Source organism: Gallus gallus, chromosome 6, assembly GCF_016699485.2.
Source record: "Gallus gallus isolate bGalGal1 chromosome 6, bGalGal1.mat.broiler.GRCg7b, whole genome shotgun sequence".
Classification (NCBI taxonomy): domain Eukaryota; kingdom Metazoa; phylum Chordata; class Aves; order Galliformes; family Phasianidae; genus Gallus; species Gallus gallus.
The window spans coordinates 20,035,529-20,053,536 of record NC_052537.1 but is presented as its reverse complement, the minus strand read 5'-3'; the positions used below and the strand labels follow the sequence as shown (position 1 = coordinate 20,053,536).

The following is an 18,008-nucleotide window of genomic DNA, read 5'->3' as shown; positions in this document are numbered from 1 at the left end:
TTCACAAGATCATGAAACCTGTTGTGCAGAACACGGGCTGGAGTGGTTGGGCCCATGAAGCAGAGATAAGTAAAGGTCTTGGAGAGGTGATGATGACTGCTCCAGGGATGTTATTCTGGTGCTATATCTCACGTAGCCTTCGACGCTGTCTCACCTCATGCTGCTCCCTTTTGATGTGTGCTTGCACTTGTCACAGGGTCCTGATTCATGATAGCTATAGGATGATTCATTCTCATGGTCTGAGGGGGTGGCTTCCAGACTGTTCTCTATAGCTGTAGGTCATCTACCGGTGGTCATCTAGCTTTGGCTATATTCCTGAAGTGAGAAAATTAAACTTGTTATCTTCTCCCAATCAGCTCTATGTTTTATCAATTCACTCAAAGAGCTGTGACTATCTGCTTGGGCCATCGTTTGTAGTGGCTAGTACTTAAAGAATGGTCTTGAGCAGTGCTGATCCTGCATGGAGTATGTGTGGGGGGGGAAAATGAATGCTGCTTTTCTGGAACATGTAGGAGTTTGGTATAGCTTTAGTGATCCTGTGGTCCTTGTCCTGGAGTTCTTGCATGAGCAAGATGGATCAAGGAGCAGGGGAGTGAGGTGTAATGAAGAAAGAAGATTCCACAAGTATCTTTTTCATAAGCTAGCATTATACAGCCCTCATATATGTCAGGATTTGTGCAAACCACAAGTAGGGAGTGAGGTCATGTGGACAGAGAAAGGTATCTTCAGAGGGTCAATGAAGCCTGCTGTCCTGGCAGGGAGTTTTCCTGGGGGATTGTGGCACTATTCTAGAGTCTGTGCAGGCACAGAGGCCGAGTGGCACAGGGAGAGTGGAGCAGCACATTGTCGGTGTGGGCCATCTCTAGCTGTGAGGCCAGAAAACAATGAGAAATGTACACAGGTGTAAAGAACAAGATTTTAAGTAGCCAAGTAGCATCTTAGCGTCATTGTTATCTTTGGAATTACTGGCAGAAAGAGATTATTCTGACTTCCAAAAGCCCCGTCGTTCCCTCAGGGATTTTCCTTTCCCTCCAGGCCTCGCAGTCACCTCGTACAAATCCTTCCTCCTCAGGAAAAGGGCAGGAAAGCCCAGGGTTCTTCTGTGAAGTCCTTGGAGTCTCTTCAGGACCATCAGCATGATGAGTTCCCCTGGGAGCAGCTATCTGGCTTCCCATGCTGTCCCATACCATCTGCTTGACACCCCATCTCTCACTGAGGCCCTGCTACCCAGGGGCATCTCACTGTGGCATCTCACCATGGTAGAGTCTGCCAGCTCTGCCTGGTTCTCAAGCAGAGCTTGTGGTGTGGGACCAGATCCAGCAGGGAAGTTAAGGCTTGGTGTGGCACAGGGAGAGGTTCTGGCTGAGCACCAATGTGCTGTGAAGTTGAAGGCCAATTGCGAAACCAAGAGCTGTTAGGGACTGAGGGAAATAACTCAGGAAGTCACAAACCAGGGAGACATTTGAGGTCAAGATCTAGGTGTACATGATTAGAAATGAAGGAGGGAAGAGAAATGTGAAAAAAAAAACCACAGAGCACACAGCTGTGTTTGAAGAACAGAGGACTTGAGGAAAGAATAGGTAGCTTTGGGGACCTGAGGGCAATTTTGATTGTATGGCAGCACCTGTGACATAAATCTTGGCACAGCTGCAAACCAGCAGATGTTTTGGAGCTGCTGGGATACTCTGTCTGATCTGCCTGTGACATGCCCAGCCTGGCTACAAAGGCCCACAGCTGAGTGGTGTCACTCTGACAGCTCAGTTCCACCATGCTGCTTTCTCATTCTCCTTTCTCGAAAGAACTGGGAGAGGTAATATGATGAAAAAGGCTCACAGGTTGAGATAAGGATAGGGATATCGCTCACCAATTACTGTCACAGCAAAACAGACTTAACAGAGAGAGACAAATGTAATTTCTTGCGTATTACTTACAAAATAGAGCAGTGAGAACTAAAAGCAAACTACAAACGTCATCACCCCATCTAACTGTGTCCTGTCTCTTCTTTCTGAGTGGTGCGGGGGAATGGAGGCTGCAGTCAGTCCATAATGCTTTGACTTCACTGCAGTGCTATGGCTTGCTGTGGTCTGCCATGGTGGCCTGGGGCAGCGTGCCAGGAGAAGGAGTCTGTGACTGGCAGTGTCAGCGGGGCTACTTGAAGGCTCTGTTGCCACCAGAGATTTGTATTAAAAAATTATTTTTAAAAGTATGATCTTTCCTACAGATGCTGTAAAAACCATAAGGTAGTGATGGATAATCACACTGCTTCTGGTTTTGCTGAATCATTATAGCGCTGCTTCTCCTTCACATTGACTTCCTTTGAAGCACAGAGAGCTGAATGTAAGTTTGATTAGTTACTGAATGCCAGGACAGAAAAGGCAGAGGAAGATGAGAGCTTGACAAATGGAAATAAGTTTTCTGTAGAGAGTAATTCAAGCTTTCTTGTACAGCGCCTGACTTTTCCCTAATGCTGTAATGCTTAAATCATTGCATTTTGAACAGCCATCTGTAAAAAGCTTGTACTACCCTGACAAATTATATACAGACCCTGAGAAAGCTGTGTTTATAGGAGCTGGTTCCTCATTAAACAATTCCAGCACTAACTTTACTTTTTAACAAATTACTGCTGTTATATTTTGGTAATCTCTGTCTAAACAGAATAATGTCAGTGACTAACACAGTTATCTGTTATACAGTGTCAGCATTTTCCCGGCAACTTCCCACTCACCCTTTGGCCCATTTCAAGCAAATCTTATGGTGGCCTGACATTCTTAAAAGACAGCAAGTTTCCCCAGGTGTGAAAACATAGTGAGGTTATCAGCTTATTTGGACTTCCTGTAATAATGTCATACTCGCTTTCCCCAGACAAATAACCAAAGGACTGAACGCTTCCGACGGCACAGCTGCCAGCGTTGTGCAAGCAGCAGAGCTAATGGTATGCCAGTCTCCTGTGGTCATAGCTTATGCCTAGATTCCCCGATGTCAAATCTAAGTGACGCTTGCACCATAACTCTTTCTTCATTATAAAATCTCCCTTTTTCTTGTCTGGTTTTGTGCCATTTGGAGAATGTGCTTTGGCTGGAATCCTTCTGTCAGATTTTCTTTAAATTGTTCAGTGGGCATGAAGTGATTGGGAGAAGCAACCATGTCAAAGACAGAGCGCTATACAGGAGGCAGGGTGATCACATAAATCTGCATTAATTGCTACAGGATTGCAGTTTTACTGCCTTGCAGTGGAGCAGAGGAAGTGGAGGATGGAGTATAGCGGAGGAAGTGATGCAGGGGAATTCTTTACTGCTCTCAACGCTTGCTTTGGACAACTTTCCCACCAAAACAGATATCAGTGTTTGTGAGCTGGTTAACTGTGGCAAGGGCTAAGTAGTCCTTGCTGTAAACCTGTGAGGGTCACAGCAGTGGGCTGCAGGAGAGACTGCTACAGCTGTGCAGACGGTACTGTGCATTCTGCCTTGTTCTTTCTGGGGAAGCTGCCGAGCACTGAGGAGCTCTCATCTGCAGGAGAGCAGGGGCCTTAAAACTTTGGTGTTGTGGAGAGATGGCGATGTTGGTGTTGGAGGAGTTTTCTGGCATGTCTGTATATCTCTTTCCAGGAATGAAGAGGCCAAAGGTCACTCCATAGAATTTCTTCATCCCACAGGATCCATTTCTTCACAAGCGGTGTAAGCGTGGTCATTCTGAAAGCCTATTTTCTTGTCTCTTGATGTTTTCCTTTGACTTTAAGGAGGCTATTTCTGGTATTTGGCTGAATTTTATTTGCATAGAGTAGAATAATTTGAATTTCATCCTTTTATATAACTAGCCTAGCCCTGGGGACAACTCGGAATCTGCAGAGGTCTGCTGACTTCTATTCATTACTGGTTTCAATCCTTTGTGTTGCTTATTGTGTGTGTGTCTGTAATAGATAAATGAAGCACTGATCAAATGTTTTCTGATGGCAATAACTGAAAAGGCAACAGAACATGCAGAAATTGTTCCACAGTTTTCTTATTAGCTTTTCTTAGTATCTTCTTGCTTCTCTGCCACAGAATCTATATAACTGCCTTTCTTACAAATGTGTGTTTATGCCCACAGCAGATCCATAGTGATCTCTGTTCAGGAATGGAACGGAAAGCATCTGCCAAGACCACAGGCATGATCTCCTTGGAAAGTGAATAGAGGAAGAGGAGATTGAGGAGAAGTTTCACCATTTGGTGAATAAACAGTAGTTAATGCTCAATGAATTTTCTGTTGGCAAATAGGCAGGTGTAGCATCTTTACATAACGTTATTGACATTATTGCCAGCTAAGTTCTAAGGGCATCTGTAAAGAAAAATGCTTGTAACTCTTTAAAATTTGAATGGTATGTCCAGGTCAGCTTGCTGAGACAGAATTTTGAAAAAAAATTATGCAAATTAAAAATCAAATTGCCTGCCAACTGCTGGTACCTTGTTACCTGTGTTAACATTTACAGGCTCTTAAAGGATCCTGGCTGCACAATAGCTTCAGGGAGGTCTGAATGTGAAGTTCTGGGCTGTGACTCTCAGGTATGTAGTAGGAAAGGCTTTGTGAGTGCCATTTGTATTCTTCTGGGAATTGAAGGAAACTTGAGTGTAATTGCATGGAATTGGGAGTTTATGTAAGTCATGACTGGTTTATGTTTCAGAACAAAACCCAGGCATTTTACTGCTTTGTTTGCTGTGCAAATGTACCTCCCTACCCTATGGCTGTGCTCCAAGGTGCCAGCACTGGCAGAATCCTCACCCATGCAAAGCCGGGAATTTTTTGCCTTTTGGCAGGATAAGGGAGATTTCTCTTCTATAGGCCTTTGAATATCTTGTGTAAATCAGTAAAATGTCAGGTATTCTATTTAAACATTGATAGTAAAAAGGTTTTATTTTTGCTTATATTTTGCTTGAGTGGTTAAGATTTCCCAAGAACCTACTGGGATAGCTCCCGTTGAATTCAGTGCATACAAGATCAGACTTGCTGGGCTGTTTGTTCCAGGGCATAGAATACTTTTGTTTCTTCTGAGATTTCCTGGTAAGGTGATTTTTGTTTGACACAGAAAAAATATTTTCCAATCACATTTCCATTTGTATCTATTAATTCACTTCAGCAAACTTCCAAACTAGCCCCTGCTGTTTCCTGACCTTTGACCAAATGTTCTAATAGCTTCCCTATTAGCAGTAAGTAGATGCAGAATTGCAGATAGTACTAACTTTGTAGCAAGGATTGCCTTTAGTTTATATTTTCCCTATTTTTTTTTTCATCAGGGGCTGTTCTGATTCTGTAGGAGTTTTTTAAGAGTGAAAAAAAAATAGCACAGAAGATGAATTTCTGCATTAATTAAAAAAAAAAAAGTCATGACGTGAATATGCAACCAAAAAATTATTCTTACAGGAATCTAAGTTATGAAAACATTTCTAAAATGTGAAGGTCAAGCCCCCTTGTACTGTTCATTGCAGTTTTTGTAGGGGTGATTGAGTTTGATCTGTTTGTTCCATGTGGTGTTAAGAGCTCCAACCTTCTCAGCAATTGTTGGACTTTGCATTCAAGTTCTGACAATTTACATAGTTGCCAGCCTAAAGGCTTAAACAACATGGACATCAAGCTTTCTCATGCATCAGTGTGGAAGTATTGAATGCAGTAGTTTCTCTCATTTAACTAGACGGGAATTTAGTGTTCTTAATTTTTTAGTTTTAGTGACTTTACTGAGCTGAAAAGGAAAAGAACATCATGACATTAGTGGTTACCTTTGTCATTACAAAATATGATTCTTTTTTTCAGTGATATTTAAATAGATTTGTTCTTTCACGTTTTACTTATGCAGACGCAGGTCCACTGCCTCATTGGAATCTAGGAAGGGAAAAGTAGGGCTTTGAAGCATGTAGCTGCTCCTACCCTAATTCTACGTAGGAGGCCAACTTGAGCCTGAAGTGCAAGGAATGTCAGAGGGACTCAGCAGAAACTGTCCATGGTGTTGAGGTTTAGTTTGCAGCTCTGAGAAGTGTGTGGGTGCCACAGTGCCCAATACCTTGATGGGGAGCAGCCTTATGCAGGGCTTGCTGTGCCACGTGCTCCCAAAGCTCCAGGGGCAGGGCAGTGGCATTTCCTGGAAGAAGATGAAAGACAATGTCTTGCTTAGTGTGTGGTAGGAGGGAATAAAACAACTGTTTGCTGATTTTTGAATAGCTTTATGCTAGGTCAGTGAAAAAAAAGTATGTGTGAAAGAGAGAGAAGGAGAAAGGGGAAAAAAAAAATAAAAAATAAAAAGCTTTCTGTCATGTTCAGAAGGCACTTGGGCACTGCCCTGATGTTTGTCTTTGCACCTAGCTTTAAGACAGCTCAGACAAAGGAGGAAAGGAAATGCAGCCCATGCATTGTTTTATAGTGGTCAAAGAGATCTGCATACCGCTGCAAATAAACTTTTGCTTAGGATGAGAACTGAGGGAAGGAAGCAAACAAACAGAGAAAGCAAATCTCAAGCAGGCAGCCAAAGGAAAACAAACCACTTCCATGTGAACATTCATGGAAACTTTGGGCAGTACGTCATACCAAACTGAGAGGAAGAGGCAGCAGCTGAGACTGTCAGCAGGTTGATTCTGTTCACAGCATCTTACTTGTCTCTTTTTCAGCCACATTGAGTGAAATATTTGGAGGTGGAAGTGCTTGTACCACAGTAAAGTGGAACTGCTCCACAGGGGAATTGAGAAGTAGTGGAGTGGGAGGATGGAAGGACTCAGCTAGCTCTGGTTTGACTGACCAAATGTTTGGTTTTTAAAGAGAAGAGGGGGAAGAATCTTCATGCATTATTGTAAGGGAGAGGAAGAGATGCTGCTGTAGAGTTGGATGAGCAGTGGAGGAGCTTGGGTGGAGATTCCTGTCTTCTCCTGTCTATAATGATGGAAGGAGGGTAAAAATGGCTAGCACTGCTGTGTAATGGGTGAACTGGCAAAACATCCAGAACTTTTTATCAGGATAGGACTGCAGTCGACATATTCTAAAATTGTCCAAATCAGGGTGTGTAGCTAATAGCTTATTGTTACAGTGCTCTACCTGTTTGTAAAGCAACTGTATTAGCCACTGTCTCAGAAACGTGACATAATCATTCAGCTCCTCTTCTTTTCTGTTTACTCATCACACTTTCTCCCCGTGTCTGTTTCCAGAGTGCTTGCTTGCTCTACCCATGCCTCAGCTGATGACATCAGCGGCTCTGCAGACATATCCTGTCTCTTCTTTCATCTCCTTGGTGTTAGCCTGGTTGCTTCTACAGAGTACAAACTTCTTAAGACTACTTTACAGAGAAGGCAGGAAACAAGAAAGTTATAATACTGGAAATGGCCTATTGTTTCTTCTCTGGCAAACTCCCTCTGGACAGCAGTTCTGGGAATCAGCTCTTTTTTGAAGTGTTTGTTGTGAGATGTATTGGTGGTATATGCCATGGTGAATTTGTCAGGCACAGAGACAGACACTTTGCCTTGGGGAAAAGAGCAAAGAAGCACACTAGGCTGTCTCCAGAAGCAAACATTCAGAAATGCTCTGCAAAGGTGCCTGAGACTTAAACTTGATAAGAATGAAACGCAGGACTTCTGACCCCTACTACTGACTAGGACAGAAACTTGGGATTCTGTACTTCATAGAAGTACATTCTGTGATAGATGAGAGAAAATGAAGATCCTTGAGGGAAGGCTAAGAAAATTCCTCTTCCTTCCAAAACTGCCTTGCAGGATCAGTGGAAAATTTCTGTTCAGAACAAGATCCTTGGCAAGGATACTCCACTACCACCAGGTAAGAAGCAGATGCCATCAAGACCAGGCAAAGCATTTCAACATTCTTCTTCCTGTTTGCTCCAGGTGCATCTCAACAAATAAAACTGAGAAGCATCTTGCCTGTCATCCTGAACTGCACATGGTGGTGATTTCCAAGCAAGAAGATGCATACATAATAATAGCTAGGAGGGGCTGAGAAGCTCTGGGCCAAGCTATTTCTGTTGCCAGAACAATTATTTGATTCAGTCCTTGAGTGCTCTCAAATTACTGTAGAGGAAGAACATAGCTGGGAGTACCTTGTAGCAATTGTCCTGGTGGTGACAGACTGGTCCCTGCCGGTGTCCTTCCTGAGCACACAGGGAGAGATCTGTATGTAGGGCTTTCTGGGGAGGGATAAGGGAAAAGGCTGGGCTTTGCTGTGCGATGATGCACAGCCATCAATCTCCTACCCCAGTGGAGGACAGGCAGTGCTGGACACGGATCAGCTGCACCTTAGGGAAAAGGCGCAGGGCTGGCATATGATGGCCTTTAAGGAGCAATTGAATTGACGGTCTCTATAGTATATCAACAAAAAAGAGCTCAGATCTGCTGTATTTCTGTCCTCAGCACTGGGGATGCCAGAGTCCATGGCAAAAAGTTAAGTACGTCCCAAGAAAACGGATAGCCTGAGATTTGGTAATAGGAAGGTGAAGGAGAAAGGTATGTGACTGTACATGCAGTTTTGCTATTATTTTTGACACCATCATTTAACAGTGAAGGAGGAGGAAAACCAAATTTTTGCAGCTGTAGCCTATATGGAGCCATTGTCATGTCATTTATCATGTGAAAGTTTTATCTTCTGCTTTGAGTGCTGAGGCTGCAGCTGTTTGAACAGTCTCGATTTCTGAAAGTCAGTAAAAATCTCTTCATTTGCAGTTTCATTTTTTGAAAATTTAAAAATATGGGAAAGTGGATTGAAATTGGCTCAATTAATAAAAGCAAAACCCAAATATGTATTTCTTTTGATGTTTAGGCCCTAGAATTATTTTGAGTCAACATCTCATTAGACATCAGACTTGTATGCATTGTCTTTCCTCTTCCTTTTTCCTTCTATATTAGGCAGTAGGAAGTTCTGTTCCTGTGATCATTTACCATGACGCAATACATTATAGCCTTTGGTTTTGGCTTTTTCCTGCACATCTCAAGACCAGAGACATCCTCAGTTCTGTATTTTTATTCTTCCTATGCACAGATGGAACTGAAATTTCTTCAGCCATTGCATAACCCTCCTGGCAGCCATTAGATGCTACCAGCTGTCTTGGAGATCTGGTCTGAGTCCTTTGGCAAGGAGACATTGTCCTGTTAGGATTCTACTGTAACTTACATTGGTAAAAATTAGAAATAATGCTATAGAAGTGAATGAGTTAGGCCAGCCATCTAAACCTAAGGAAAACTTGATCTAAAAAATTTCCACGGGACTGTTCCTTGTAATAAGCTTATTTAGTGCCTCTTGTAAACAAGGAAGCACTTTGACTACAGCTAGATGTGTACAATTAACTGTGGTTAGCTGCATTACTTACAGCAGATGTTTGGGAAATAGCCTGACCAATGCCAGGATAGAATAAGGCAGAAAAATAGCAATCAAGCATTACAGACACCCTAAGATCTGTTTTATTTCTTCTTACTTTCTTTCATTTGCGGTTCTTTCTTTTTCTTAACTATTTTTTTTTAATATTTCATCTACTTTTCTTCTCACACAGCCTCTGCATTCCCATGGATCAGATACCAGTACGCTGCCTCTTGCAATATCTGCAGTCTGCTGCCATATCTGACCTGGATTCGATGCCAGCCTCTGATTTGGACTTACTTCTCTCTCCAGATGATCTGCTTGTCTCTAATTCCACCTGGCATGGTAACTACTCCACTTTGCCCTCTAGACATTCTGTAGGGCACAGCAAAATATTATTAAACTGGTGCATGTAGTGCTAGGGTATTGAAAAATCCACTTTATGGCAGAGTAAGCCTGAAGGTGCCTGCAGTTAGCACAGTCACAGGGGTGCTCTTGGTGGGTACTCATCCAGTGCACTAACAAACAAGGCCTCAAGATCCTGAAATCTGTCACTCAGCTGAAAGCAGCCTGATGCCAGGATGCGAAGGCCTTTGACATAGTCTCCTATGACATCCTTCTCTCCAAATTGGAAAGATGTGGGTTTGATGGGTGGACCGTTCAATGGACAAGGAACTGGTTGAGAGATTGTATCCAGAGAGTGGTGGTCAGTGGTTCATTGTCCAGATGGGGATCGGTGACGAGTGGTATCTCTCAGGAGTCAGTACTGGGACTGGTGCTCTTTAACATCATCAATGACATTAACAGGGGCACTGAGTGCACCTTCAGCAAGTTTGCAGATGATACCAAGTTGTGTGATGCAGTTGACATACCTGAGGGATGGGATGCCATTCAGAGAGACCTAGATAGGCTGAGCACTGGACCTCATAAGATATAACAAATCCAAGTGCAAGGTCTTGCACCTAGGTCATGGCAACTCCCACTGTCAGTACAAGTTGCAGGATGAATGGATATATCACAGCCTTGCCAAAAGGACTTGGGGTACTGGTAAGCTGGACATGAGCCAGCAATGTGCCCTAGCAGCCCAGAAAGCCAACTGTATCCTGGGCTGCATCAAAAGAAGCGTGGTCAGCAGGGTGAGGGAGGTGATCCTTAACCTCTGCTCTGTGCTGGTGAGACCTCATCTGGACTACTGCATCCAGATATGGAGTCCTCAGTACAGGACAAACGTGAATCTGCTAGAGCATATCCAGAGGACGTCCACAAAAGTGATCTATGAGATGGAACGTCTCCCCTGTGTGGACAAGCTGAGAGAGCTGGGGCTGTTCAGCCTGGAGAACAGAGGGCTGCAGGGGGCCTGAGAACAGCCGTTCAGTATTTAAAAGGGAGCTGTAAGAATGAAGGGAACAGACTCTTTAGCAGGTCTGTTTTGATACGGCAGGGGGAAATGGTTTCAAATTGAAAGAAGGGAGATTTAGTTTGGATATAAGGAAGAAGCTTTCTATAGTATGGCAGGAGACTCTCACAGAGGAGGTCAAATTGTGATTGTCTGGCTCTGATATTAAAACAAAGTTTAAAAAAATAAAATGTCCACAGCTGAGTCTGGAGTGCTGGACTGAATGTGGTGCCTGCACAAGCTCCTCTTCTTTAGGTTCTGTTTAGGCAGCACATCTAATCAGCAAGTGATGGCAGTGTGTGTTCCTGTGAAAATACAGACTTGGTCTGGCACTCTCTTGGGACTCCCCTGTCCTGTATCTGCCTCCTTGTCAGCCTGGACTCTGGCCAGGTCCTTTCCAGCTCGGTCTTAGGTTCCTGCTTGCATCCCGTATCTAATCAGCTGACATTTCTATCTAGGTCCCTACTATGTATTTATAGTTCTTCCTAATTATTAGGACTGTCTTCCTACAGTCTCAAGCTAATCTGTCCTATTTCTGCTCCATGACAATATTACCTTGAACCCTGGGACGGAGATCTATTGTCTGTAAGCCACCAGCACTGCTAATCCCAGGGTGAGGCAGGCAAGTGGAAAAAGAAAAACGTATCATTATGTAGAAAGTGAATTTTGACAAGTGTTTGTATTCTGGGCGTCTGTACTACTGTGGCCACTAAAGCAAATGCATGTGAAGGTCAGAAGATAGACATATCAGTGTCTGCAGTTGCAGTGCATTTACAGTAATGCTCTGCATATTTTAACATGGATGTTTAAATGCCACTATAAATACAGAGCTTTGACAGGTTAGTGAGTGTGTGGAGAGGTAGCTGACATGAACTGTTGTCAAATGCTACAATATCTGAACCACAACACACCTGTAAGTCCCCACAGAATGACATTTTAGATACTAGTGGTGTCCAGTGGTGGATTGCTTTGCTGAATCAGGATTTATTTTGGCTTATGACAAATTACATTATTTGCTGGTGGACCATTACCTGTGTTAGCTCTAGTACTGTATTCTTCCTTATATTTTCCCTACATTTTCTTCCCAACTATCATCTCCAGTCATGTAGATCCAAATGTCAGATTAGATCCCTATCTGGGCTTGTGCTCCAAAGGCCATTTGGAATCTGAAGTTATACTGGTAACAAACTGGCTTGTCAGAGTCATCTGACAACTGATACTAGCCTCCCCTCAGGGCAGAGACAGATCACAAAATAATTATATCTGTAGGGACTTAATTATGTAATCAATAGTCTGTGCCTGACAAACCTGGGATATGAGTCACACCAGAAATGGATGACATGCAGGATGAATGGGTATTTGGGAACATGGTTCCTGTTTCCCAGTAGCCTTTTGTTCATCTAGATTATAGCACAGAGATAAGTCATGTGCTCTCATAACCCATTTAGAAAGTGGACAGGATTTTCTCCTGCCATTGTTATAAATGTTTATGCTGTCCTACTGTCCTGGTATTTCTATAAGCGTAAGACTTGTACTGTGTTATCACCTCACCTTAGCTGCTTACTTAGATCTGACTGGGCCTTGCTTTTCCATTGCAGGTATACTAGCTAAACAGCTTGCCATTGTAGACCTGACACTTCAGTAACAGCTTGTGGCTGTTGTCAGCAGAGCAATGACATTGTGGGGCATGATGTGCTGACTGCAGTGGGGACTGGCAGCTGAGGCAGGGCACACTAGGAGTTAGGCCTTAGGAATACAGCACCTTTTTTTTTGACTGCAGTGTTCCAACAGAGTAGGAGGATCTGATCAATGTTTTAGAAATTCATTAGAATGGTTCACAAAGAGCTGCAGGCACAAGAAGCATAAGGCTTATGTTGCAAAGAAATTTTATAGACTAATTCTAGGAAATAACTTATTTTAGAAAAGTCATAGCTACGTCAGTTCTTCTGGTAATGGTCTGGCTGCATCTTCTAAGAAAATACTGAGAAAATGGATAAAGTGGCAAAGGTGTCATGGCAGGGTTCAAAGGACTCTGGTTAGCGCAGTGCATTAATATCTGTTATACATTACAAGAATAAGAACTCCAGTGATTTAATGATTCAGTAAAAGTTGAGAAACACGTTTCAGTTCCAAGTGAATATTTGTGGCATTACTACAAGAAGAATGGGGTAGGAAAGAGAGAACTCTTCCACAGATCCCTAGCATGACAGCAGAATAAAGGAAACAGATGCATAGAACACTTTTAGATCATATATCTAAACCTGGGGGAACACAAAATTAATCCTGATGAACGCAACATTTCCCCTGGAAATTCAAATCCAAGGCGCTGCATTACCCAACAATTTCATACAGAGACCAATTCCATGGGGATCCTCACACATCAGTATTTAGAGAATATGTAAAAATGTGCTGGAATAGGCTAAGACCTAGTTATAACAGCAGATTTTGCCATTTATAAAATACTTGTAAAAGGTGTCTGGTTAGGGACAAAGGAAATTCATTTCAACCAATTTATTATTTTTCTGGCAACTATTTTTGGAACTTGAGCAGAATTTATGCAGTTAGTGCTTCCTTTGTTGAGATTGTAATAATACCTCTGCAGAACTGTAGCTATGTTTAAAATGATTGACTGACTCAAGTGTCTAAAATGCTGAAGAGAGCAAGGACAGAACTTAATAATATACCAGCATTTTTGCAAATTACAGTATGGAGTTAAAATATAGTATTGCAATAACTCTTGATTGTTAGCAAAAGTAGACAATTTATATAGCCATGCTATATTTTTTTCCTAAATTACTTGCAAAAATGCCGTGAACATATAAGAACTGCTTATTCAATTGGCCTCACTCGTCTTCACAGAATAAGAGAATCACAGAATGGTTGAGGTTGGAAGGGATTTTGGAGATCATCTCGTACAGCCTCGCTGCTCTTGCAAAATTCTCTTCAGCACATTAACCAGGACTGAGTCCAGGCAGGTTTTGAATATTTCCAGGAAAGGAGATTCCAGCCTCGCTGGGCAACTCATTCCAATCACCCTCACAGAAAAGAAGTTTTTCCTCATATTCAGTCAGATCTGCTTGCATTTCAGTTTGTGCTTATTGCCTTTCCTAATGTAATGATTGACGTAAGTCTTCTCTCTGTGTAAAAGGCTATTGTAAAAAGGAAAAGGAACAATCTCTTCTCTGCATTGTAGTGGATATGGCAAGGTGTAGACAACTGCAGCTGCATCAAGGATTCTCTGACATAAAGACAGTCTTTTTAACAGTAGAGATTGTGGAACATCAGTATGAATTTCCTGGAGAGATTTGAAGTCTCCGTCTCTGGAGATAGGGCAAAAAACATTTTTGTTAATCTTGCTTCAGGGTAAGGGACTGGAATAAGTGACCTTTCAAAGTCCTTTGATTCTCAGAAAGTAACCAGCAGCTTTTAAGGCAGGGTTCTTTATGTTTATTTTAAGGAGGCTGGAATTTCCAGCTCTTTTTTTCTAAGTAGAAACTCACGCTGGAGTTCATTGTTCAGCAGAAAAAATTCTTGGGTTTCACCTTAGCTGGAAGACTTAATTTCCTGTTTGATATCATAAACAATATTGTATCGTCAAAGAAGAAATTCCCAGATTTCTTATTTTTAAAAAACGAACAAAACAAAAGAAGAAACATCCAAAAAATCCCAAAGAACAGAACAGTGCAGTGTGACAAAGTAAAAAACTTTCTAGTATAACACTGCCTTTATGCAAGTTATTTCCTCTTGCTACCAACTGTTATCTGATCCAAATTAATTACATCTAGGCCCACAGAAGAGTGTAGATACCTCATATTTCAGTGTCTAAAGTGAGTTCCCAGTGCTGAGCTGCTGATCCCCTGTGGCTTAGCAGGTTCACAAACCAGACAATTCCCCATCTGCCTTACCTGCAGCATGCAGACTGCTCGATAATACGATGGCCCAATAGAGGAATAAGAATTCCCTGGAATAGAAAGAATCAATTTCAAATGCACACAGCAATGAATACTTGATTACTCATGGTGGAACAGCTTCAAGAGGTGTCCTCAGATAGCCCAGGCTCATGCTTCTGGGAGATGGGAGACTTGAATACATGAAGGGGATTCCAGCCAGGTTCTGCCACACCTTATGAGTTCTAAAATCTACTGTGCCAATGTGTGTACAGTTAGAGTGGAAGAATGGGGAAGAACATCTGACTTGCATTTCTGTGTCTGGTGGTGTGGCCAGACACTAACGTGATAAGCGTTATCCCATTTTAGAACATGACTTTTAATCCAGGAAGGTTATTTGAGTATTTTTAAATTTAAGAAGCCTGCTTTTGCTTTTTGGCTGTGTCATGGACTCCCTCTGTAGATTTATTTCTTCTAAGGCTGTCTGTAAGTCTGCCCAGATTTGTTAACAGTATAAGTTGATGACTGATTAGATCTTCAGGTGGAATGCTGCCTAGAAAAAAAAGTTCTCTTTTTGCTTTTAGTGATAGTTTGCCCCTTTGATCCAATTGTTGTTTTGAATCCGTGTAAAGCAGGATTTCACATTAATTCCTATTTTGAACTACTTACAGCTTCTAAAGCTTACTTTTCTTTGCTGAAATTTTCTGGAGATGGTTGCTGTCCAAACATAATATATTGATTTACTTTGACCAGCAACATTTTCAGTCACAGTTGGAGGAACCATTTCCTCCATGTATTTAAAAAAATGACCCTCTTTCTTTGGAATAGGTCCGCAGCTGAGAAGAAAGTAGGAAAACACTATTTCCTTCTGAAAAATGCTTTTGCACATTTTGTTGCTGGTTCGTTCAGACTTCAGTGAGTTCAGGGACATTGAAAACTGAATTTTCTGGAGGATCTGTACGTATTTATTGTGATATATGTGGGGATGCCTTTAGGGGAGGGAGCTGGTCTTTGAAAGATGACTTCAGCTCCTATGCAGAACAGAGCCTTTATCTTGTGTCCAGCCTTGAAATTCCAACCCATTAATTTACTCATCTGTTTTCATTCACAAATGAAAAAAAAAAAAAGAGCCTAAGAATTTGCACTGACAGCAGGCTAACAGAGTCTCAAACTGAAAAGGAAAGCAGTGGGGAAAGGAGAAAGCCCCACAGATTTTCTGTGCCTCTCCTTGGCTCTCCCCTGCAGTCCTACTGCAGGTCACCAGGTAAGTGTGATGCTGTCCTGCGCTCCATAGACACTGAGATGCAAGTACCTTGCAGGGGGGGCACAGCTCAGGGAGACTAGAAAGCACCTGTTAGCATAACTGTTCAACAAGTTAATTAACACGAGTGCCTGTCCCAGTAACCTATTACTTACATAGTGCTGAGTAGCACTGCTCATTACTTTTTTTATAGGATCTTTGGAAGTTCCTTATTAGCAGCGTGTATGATGGCAGGGAAAGGCCTTTGAGTGCTGCAGGAAGACTGGAATGAACTCCTACAAGAAGGCCCTTTCTCAGGAGAAACATCTCAGAAAGGGAGCTGTGTACCTTCCACAAAAGAAAAAGCTTCCTTGCTAAATTATTTATGCTAACAAAAAGCACATGTGAAGTACTTTGCAAGCACTGATGTCTCACGGTACAGAGTTGTATATTTTTAAGCAGTAATGATTGTTCCAGTTTTTCTAATTGAAGCAACAGCCACAGATCTTGTAATACTAAATAAAATCTTGGCAGCAAGCGCCCTGAGGTTGCTATTCCCAAAGTTCCTATTGCTAGAACAGAAATCAAAACTACATTTAATGTAGGGTTATTTGAAATGATAGGCTAACTTTCAAGTCTGAAAGAGAGGAAAGACAAAACCATTTACAATAGCATGTTGTAACTGTTAAGGGTATTATTCATAAGTCAGTTCCTCCAGAAAGCTTCTGAGCTGTCACTGCCTCCCTTCTCCTCCCGCCTTCCCTAGCTAGTTGTAATGATGATTGCCCCTAGGAGGGCCAGATTTCTGAACAATTGTCCCCTCTTTCCTTGACTTTTTTAGCTACTGCTAACACTAGCCTTTGCATGGTATGTTGCATAGGCATTGGCTGACTGAATGACTCACAGATGGCTTATATGTGAACATTTGTTAAGGCTTCACTACAGCATACACCCATGCTGGCACAGGTAGTGCTGCACGTACTTCACTAATGGTGCCAATTCCAGGCTTTGGAGTGCTCTGTTTGCAGCCAGAATATTTTGCTATTACATTTTCTTTCCATGTGTCGTTAATATTAAGTCTGATGATACCATTCATTGCTGTGCTGCTGCAGAACTTGGCATAGCACCGTGGGACTTCCTTGAGCCGCTTGTGCAAGTTGAAAGGGAGCCAGGCCGTGCCCATCCTCATACCAGACAAGCCAGTAGGCATCCATTCTGTGGCATTGCAGGTGGCACGCCAGTGGAATGTGTCTTCAGGATATGGATGTGGCTGCAGGAGAGCACGAGGAGCTGGAACTGGCCCAGCCTGGCTGTGCAGAGCCAGGCCAAGGCCTCATGCCCCACTGCAGCCAGCGGGTGAGACAGAAGTGTCCTGCCAGCGAGGGGCCACGCGTGGGCTGCGTGGTGGCGGGCTGCCACCTGCTGAGCTGCCCCTGCCAGGTCCTGATCACTGCCCTTCTGGTGCGGTGGAAAGTTCTGCTTTTTGGAGGTTTCAAGTTTAGAGGAATTCAAATGTGAAGAGATTTGATTGAGAGGTTCAAAACTACTCAGCTATTTAGTGACCACTAGCCATTTCTGTATATACTCAGTCACCTCCCTTCTTCAAGTACACAAATATTTGTTCTCACATTGTAGAGGCAAACCTGTAGCCTCCAGACTTATATAGGGTGCAGGAAGAAGTAAGACAAGGCCAAAAAAGCAAATGTAATGAGGTGAGATGTTCACAGTCAGAAATATGTTGGTTTTCAAGTTGCAAGGAGGGCCCTAGTGTGCTGTGGGACCCACTATGCAGGGGGCCAAGAGCTGGCACCCAGCACTGTTCTCTGGCTCCCTCCTGCCTTGGCTTTCTGTCAGTCTCCTCCCTGGGTTTGTTCAGTGCCCTCTGTTCTGAATGCTGCCATCACCAGGATGTTTTGTGCTTGCCTTCAGTGAAGAACAGCACTCTGTCACAGTCACCGGTTCACTGGGGGAGCAGGAATCCTTGGCTTAAAGCTGTGGGAAAGAGCCCTCTAGCACTGTCTGCCTTAAAAACCATGTTTTCAGTTTGGAAAGGAACTAAAACCACTGAAAAGCTATCCAGAACATACTGCTTGTGCGTTAAGTTTTGTCATTGTTCCCACATCTCTCTTAGTTCTTAACCACAGCTCTGTGCTGGAGGCCAGACGCATGAGGAGGG

At 42.8% G+C, this 18,008-nt stretch overlaps 1 protein-coding gene across 10 annotated transcripts in view; it reads left to right on the top strand.

The window, feature by feature from the left end:
• Positions 1-3,339: 3,339 nt before the first annotated feature.
• Positions 3,340-18,008, top strand: part of ACTA2 (actin, alpha 2, smooth muscle, aorta) — a 56,203-nt gene continuing 41,534 nt past the window's right edge. For 4 of the 10 annotated variants that reach the window (XM_046942897.1, XM_046942902.1, XM_046942901.1 and 1 more), the window contains exons 1-5: positions 3,340-3,447; positions 3,606-3,674; positions 4,466-4,538; positions 7,161-7,782; positions 9,503-9,654. The gene's annotated coding sequence lies outside the window, so the exon portion shown is untranslated. Of the gene's footprint in view, positions 3,448-3,605; positions 3,675-4,465; positions 4,539-7,160; positions 7,783-8,369; positions 8,463-9,502; positions 9,655-18,008 lie in introns of all 10 variants that reach the window. The other 6 variants (XM_046942900.1, XM_046942895.1, XM_015288392.4 and 3 more) reach the window with 4 other exon arrangements.